Consider the following 7,511-nt stretch of genomic DNA (forward strand, 5'->3'; position numbering starts at 1 on the left):
TGTGGGCCCAAGAAACAGTGGCTACAGTAGAGTTCCATATTCTGTATTTTATATATTCATTTACAGAAGGATCTTAGAAATAAGAAACCCACACGGACAGAAATGCATTGTGAAGTCAATAGCACTGGATGTGAACTCATTTCAGGCTAAGCAATCAGCATGTTAACAATTTCAGCAAGGCCTGCATCAGTTAATGGATACGGTTATCATCTGCCAGTTTTGCAGATATTAGAAGGAGTTAGCTTGGCAGATAAGACTGAAGAAGGGCAGCCACTAAAAAGGCCCTGCTTTGCGTAACTACTTTTGGAGTGTATCTGAGCCTCCAGTCACCTGGGCGTTCGAAGAAAAGTCTCATCAGATCCCACTAGGGGAAAGGTTCGCCGTTGTGTGAATTACCTGAGATACAGGAAGGTTGGATCTCTGCCTCAGGGTCTTGCTACACAGTGAGTATTTATGAGGATCCTCCCCTGTGTGGATTCTTCAATGCTTAAGGAGATATGGGCTGGTCCTGAACCTCCTTACAGTAGAAGACGACGAAGAAGAGAAGAGGAGATTGGATTTATACCCCGCTCTTCACTTGGAGTCTCAGAGCGGCTTACAAACTCCTTTCCCTCCCCCCTCCCCACAACAGACACCCTGTGAGGTGGGTGGGGCTGAGAGAACTCTGACACAAACTGCTCTTTTTCAAGGACAGCTGTGCCAGAGCTTGTGACTGACCCAAGGTCACATCAGCAGGTGCAAGTGGAGGAGTGGGGAATCAAACCCGGTTCTCCCAGATTAGAGTCCGCACACTTAACCACTACACGAAACTGGCACTACACATATTTTCTTTCTTCCCCATGAGATCTGTTTGAGCTTTGTGCTCAGTTGGAATCTTTCTATAGTTTCTTCTAGAATAGAGTAAGGATTCTGGGCAGATACAAGCACTTTACCAGAATTTACATGGTTTCAACCCATTTTATGGTTTGTGGTTTTCTTTTTTGTGTGAAATAAGATTAAAGTTCCTTTCACAAGCTAAGCAGTTATATGGTTTCTCATTGTGTGAGGTCTTCAATGCCGTTGAAAATGGTCAGGCTAGGTGAATCTCTTGCCACACTCTGAGCATGTAGAAGGATTCTCCCCGTATGAGTTCGTAGATGCTTTTGAAGATCACGTCTCTGAATGGATTTCTTTTCACACTCCGTGCATTAATTCCCCCCCCCCCTTGGTGTGGGTTCTTAGATCCTGTTGAAAAGTGATGCTCCATTTGAAGGTGTTTCCAGACTCAGTTGAAGATTGTCATTCTGACTGAATCTCTTCCCACTCTCTGAGCACTCAAAAGGTTTCTCCCCGGTGTGAATTCTCAAATGCTTGGGAAGATGGCTACTCAACCTGAATTGCTTCCCACATGCTTGAGCATTCAAAAGGTTTCTCCCCTGTGTGGGTCTTTAAGTGCTTCTGAAGATGGCTGCTCTGACTGAATTTCTTTCCACACTCTGAGCATTCATATGGTTTCTCCTTTGTGTGGGTTCTTAAGTGTCGTTGAAGATTGCTACTGTCACAAAATCGCTTTCCACACTCAGAACATGCAAAAGGTTTCTCCCCTGTGTGCATTTTTAGGTGCTTTGTAAGCCTACGTTTGTGACTGAATCTCTTTCCACACTCTGAGCATTCAAAAGGTTTCTCCCCTGTGTGGGTTCTTTGATGCAGTAGGAGATTGCTACTCTGACTGAATTTCTTTCCACACTCTGAGCATTCAAATGGTTTTTCCCCTGTGTGTGTTCTAAGATGCTGTTGAAAACTTTCACTCAACCTGAACCTCTTTCCACACTCTGAGCATTCAAAAGGTTTCTCCCCTGTGTGGATTCTAAGGTGCCGCTGAAGACTAAATTTGTGATTGAATCTGTTTCCACACTCTGAGCATTCAAAAGGTTTCTCACCTGTGTGGGTTCTTTGATGTTCTTGAAGATGGCTGTTCTTATTGAATGTCTTTCCACACTCTGAGCATTCAAACGGTTTCTCCTTTGTATGGGTTCTTAGATGCTGTAGAAAATTGCTACTGTAACAGAATTGCTTTCCACACTCAGCACATTCAAAAGGTTTCTCTCCTGTATGGATTCTTAGGTGATTTGCAAGACTACATTTGTGACTGAATCTCTTTCTGCACTCTGAACATTCAAAAGGTTTCTCCCCTGTGTGAGTTCTTTGATGCTGTAGAAGATTGTTACTCTGATTGAATTTCTTTCCACATTCCGAGCATTCAAAAGGTTTCTCCCCTGTATGGATTCTTTGATGCAGTTGAAGTTTGCCACTCTGACTGAATCTCTTTCCACACTCTGAGCACTCAAAAGGTTTATCTTCTCTGTGGACTCTCTGATGTTGTTGAAGATGGCCAGCCCCACTGAATTTCTTTCCACCCTCTGAGCATTCGAAAGGTTTCTCCCCTACGTGATTTCTTTGATGTTGTTGAAGAGCGCCACTCTCACTGAACCTCTTCCCACACTCTGAGCATTCAAAAGCTTTCTCCCCTGTGTGCATTCTTCGGTGCACAAGGAGCTGTGTTCTGAATTTAAAGTACCTTCCGCACTGAAAGCATTTACATGCCTTCATTATAATGTTCCTTGGGAAGTGTAGATTTCCCTGTCTTCCCTCAGAGGATATCATTTCACTCTCTGAAGAGATCAATGGCTTCTCACCTGAATGAATGCTTTGATGTTTAATAAGGTCTGATTTCTGTGAGAAACTCTCACCGCAGTTTGAACAGCTATGCTTCTTTCCTGCGCCTATTTGTTGATGTTTAAGGAGCTCTGCTCTGCAAAGGAAGCTCTTTCCACATTCCAGACATTGATAGGTATTCTTTCCACTATGCATTCGCAGATGGATATTATATTGAGTTTGATCGGAGAAGTTCATTCCACATTCCAAACACTCGTATGTTTCTCCCACCATGTGAATTACTTCACAGAAATCTCCCCCCTGGCAAGGAATGGGTTGATCCCCCTTCTCGGCTATATGGCTTCCCTTCTGCCTCTTGGGTCTGCCTTGATTCCTGAAGTTTCCTCTCAAGTCTTCATTCTTGATGTCATCTGGTGACAGACAATGCAACTCCTCAACCTCCTCATTCCTCTGATCACCTTCTGTTGGAGTAAAGAGAGAGAGATCTTGTTAGCACTCACAGAAGGAGGTCTGGTTTGCACTTGAAATTCCATCCACACTGTAAGCAATGCTCCCTCTAAGCTGTGAAGTCTTGTGAGCCAGAGTTCTACTTTGTGAGCTACTGGCATTAAAGTTGTGAGCGAGCGATTTGGCTTCTGCATAAATAAGTTTACTCTGGAGCCATCCCTTCCTGAGCTAAAACAAAAATCTGTGAGCTGGAGTCTAAAAAACTGTGAGCTAGCTCACGCTAACTCAGCTTAGAGGGAACACTGATTGTAAGTGTTTCAGGGGCTGGTTTCTGCTGTACATCGAAATGTACAATAATATACATGTTAAGAGTGGCTTCCCGCCTGTCTGTGTAGTTTCCTTCAGCCTCTTCATTCTTGGCTTTTTCCAAAGAGAACCCCTGGAATTCCCCAAGGGTCTTCTCTACATCTGCTGCTGGAATCAAGGAAGAGGTCCTGTCTCCATGGCTGCCAGTCGGGCACTCCTCATTCATGGTGTGCCATGTCCTTTGGCAGAAATCCCCCCCCCAAACATGTTTGCTGAGGGAGAGGGAGAAGCCAAGACCTTACCAAGTTAACCTCACAATTTAAAGGGTACCCCTATAGTTTGTGGAAAAGATACCAGTTGTTGTGGGGAAAAGATATCTAGCTGACGACTGAAGACAAGTGTTGATGACCATTTCCCCTCGTTCAGCCTGTTCTTAAGTAACTCCCCACTTCCCCATTAATCATGCAACTCCTCCATTAATCATGTGAGTGCCATATCTGGTGGAGGTCAACCGAAGGGCCTTTTCCCCAAGGACCTACGGGGCTCCCTTCCTGATAATCTGGCCTGAATAAGGACCCAAATAACCAAGACAATGAGCACCAGGCCAGCCCTAGCAATTTCTTCCTTATCTTAACACCGGCGCCCAGGGTTCGAAGGTGCCCAGGGTTCGGAGCCTAGGAGTGATACTGGATGCCTCCCTATCAATCGAGGCCCGGGTCACAGCAGTTGCCCAGTCAGCCTTTTTCATTTTTGGCAGGTTCAGCAACTAGTCCCTTACCTTTCCACTTGCAACTTGGCTACAGTGATCCACACAACAGTCACTTCCAGACTGGACTACTGTATCTCACTTTACATGGGCTACCCTTGTATCTGATCCGGAAGCCACAGCTAGTACAAAATGTGCACTCATTGAAATTGCTGAGCAGTCGGGTTAGAACGGATAAAAGGGAGTACTTCTTCCCCCAAAGAGTGATTAACACATGGAATTCACTGCCACAGGAAGTGGTAGCGGCTACAAACATGGACGGCTTAGATAAGCATATGGAGCAGAGGTTCATCGGTGGCTATTAGCCACAACAAGGTATAGATAGGGACTCCGAGGCAAGTGATGCTCTGTCTTCTTGGTGCTTGGGGGGGTCAACAGTGGGAGGGCTTCTAATGTCCTGGCCCCACTGCTGGAGCTCCTGATGACACCTGGCATTTCTGGCCACTGTGTGACACAGAGTGTTGGACTGGATGGGCCTTTGGCCTGATCCAACTTTGGCTTCTCTTATGTTCCTATGTTCCAAGTGTTGCAACTCCCCTGAGCCCCCAAGCAACCATGGAAGGGGACTGGGGAGACAAGTTGAACCTGTGGATGCAGGGGGCCAGGGGCCGAGATCTGAGGCCACGTGCATGGGAAGACCCAGGCCAAGCAAAGCCCAATAAGCCCAAGATGTTATTGAGATATATGTCAGAGTGATAGAGGTAGCAAGCAGTCACTATAGATCAGTTTGATCTGTTTGTCAGACCTAGCTGTCATGCTAGTCATCATGTAATTACAGCCAGGTGTTTTCTAGCAGGTGTTGCTCTTTCTGGGCTTGTTAGAGCTAGTGATTACATCACCTTGTTAGAGATTGGCTGGGGTTTAGCCTAATAGCTATCAGCTTAGTAAGCTGGAGGGGGACTCAGTTCTCAGAGACTAAGGCACGGCATGCTGTTCAATAGCCTGTCAATATGTCTGTATCTATTCACCTTTATAACTATATAAACTCTCTGTGCACCTTCATAACTGGTCAGTCTCCCGCTTCTTATTTACAACACCCAATAGATGTCTGTGTGGCAGTGACACCTTCGGCCAAAGCTGTCAGGTGATCCATGGCAGGGGAATGCTGGGGGCTCAAACCAGGGATCGTCGGCAAGCTGCATCACCCCCATGCAGCGGTAGCCACCCCAGGCAGAAGGATGGCGGATCATCTAATGGGGGAGCAGGCATCGCGCACACAAGGCCATGCATGTGGCAGAGGCTCCAGGCCACATAGTGACCATTATCACTGGAGAACACCAGCACTGCCCTCCCGGCCATTGAGTTGTGTGGTTGGTAAAAGGACTAGGCCCCTGATGTGTGGAAGAGGAGGAGGAGGAGATTGGATTTATACCCTGCCCTTCACTACCCAAAGGTGTCTCAGAGCGGCTTACAAACTCCTTTTCCCTTCCCCTCCCCACAACAGACACCCTGTGAGGTAGGTGGGCCTGAGAGAGCTCTCTTGAGAACTGCCCTTGAGAGGACAGCTCTGAGAGAACTGTGACTTGTCCAAGGTCACCCAGCAGCTGCATGCGGAGGAACGGGGAATCAAACCCAGTTCTCCCAGATTAGAGTCTGCGCTCCTAACCACTACACCAAACTGCCTCTCATACTGCCAAATAACGCCCCCCCCCGGGCCAAAACACAGCTGCCACATGACGGGGTGCGAATATGGCAGTGGCGCTGGACGCAAGCAGGCCCCAGAAGAGAATTCTCTGTACCCCCACATGCAGAAGAAGAAGAAGAGAACAGGTTGGATTTATACCCTGCCCTTCAATAGCTGTCTCAGAGCGGCTTACAAACTCCTTTCCTTTCCCCTCCCCACAACAGACACCCTGTGAGGTAGGTGGGCCTGAGAGAGCTCTTTCAAGAACTGTCCTTTCAAGGACAGCTCTGACAGAACTATGGCTTCCCCAGGGTGATCCAGCAGTGGCAAGTGGAATGCAGGAGCCAAACCGCTCGCTCACAACTTAAATGCTGGCAGCTCAACACAGAGTAGAAATGTTGCTCACAAGACTCCACCGCTTAGAGGGAGCCCTGCTTGCGTCACTTTCCCAGTCCATGCTGAATGTCATTTACTGCCACCCCAACTCCTCAAGACTCCCAATAGGGGACAATTAGTGGGGCAGGCCTGAAAACGATGTACTCGTGTTCAGTGTTTTGATTCGTGCCTCATCCGAATGGCAGCAGTTCACATCTTTGGCGCCTAAGAAAGATCCTTACCCAGAGAGGCCACACTCCGATAGTTCTCCAGCATGACTTCCCTGTAGAGAGTTCTTTGTCCCGGATCCAGCAGGGCCCACTCTGCCTCGGTGAAATACACGGCCACCTCCTCAAAGGAAAAGGGACCCTGGAAGAAGAAGAAGAAGAAGAAGAAGAAGAGGAGGAGATTGGATTTATACCCCGCCCTTCACTCGAAGTCTCAGAGCAGCTTACAAACTCCTTTCCCTTCCCCTCCCCACAACAGACACCCTGTGAGGGCTGAGAGAGCTCTCCCGAGAACTGCCCTTGAGAGAACAGCTCTAATAGAACTGTGACTTGCCCAAGGTCACCCAGCCAGGTGCAAGTGGAGGAGTGGGGAATCAAACCCGGGCCTCCCAGATTAGAGTCTGCGCACTTAACCACCACACCAAACTTAACCGCTACCCCTCCTCAGAGTTCATGCCAGGCAGAGAAGGCACACTGGAAGGGGGCAGTCGGGGAGGGCAGAAGATGCAGAAGTTGGCATGGGCAAAGGGAGTTATAAAAGTACAAAATTTATTAGGGCGTACACATATTAAAATATATTCGAGTTAAAAAATTTTTTCAAGTATCAGCCTAATAAAAGCATATCAAATATGAATACACATGATGGGTCAACACTTTCCAACTGAAGACCAAACGCATTTTGGCTTCACAGGGCCTTCCTCAGTGGTCACTATTACAACATAGTATATATATATGCCAATACAGCAGCCTATAACGGAGTGACACACATTCAGACTTATGAAATCTCATTTACCAGGTTTGTTGGTTAATTTAATTTTTCATGGCTATTAGGCTACTTTGAATATACAATTGGAACCATTATTAATAATAATTTCACTATTTCATTTCATGGTTTTTATTTAGAATAATTGGAATAGATATGGCTATACCTATGGCCCATCATTAATAGCAGTAACACAGTCACAAACATGTAAGGTAATTCTAGTTTGAAAAAATCATTTGTTGACATTAATAAGGATTTGGTATACATTTGAAATTATAATTTGAGTTTCTTTTTCCCTTCCCCCCCTCTATTTTTATCATTTCAGGATACAACATCTGGTCTTTATAT

At 46.4% G+C, this 7,511-nt stretch overlaps 1 pseudogene; it reads right to left on the reverse strand.

Annotated features, from left to right (window-relative positions):
• Positions 1-354: 354 nt before the first annotated feature.
• Positions 355-7,511, reverse strand: part of LOC107111418 — a 10,811-nt pseudogene continuing 3,654 nt past the window's right edge.

The sequence above is a fragment of the Gekko japonicus genome, unplaced genomic scaffold (genome assembly GCF_001447785.1).
Source record: "Gekko japonicus isolate JY-2015 unplaced genomic scaffold, Gekko_japonicus_V1.1 scaffold5241, whole genome shotgun sequence".
Lineage (NCBI taxonomy): Eukaryota > Metazoa > Chordata > Lepidosauria > Squamata > Gekkonidae > Gekko > Gekko japonicus.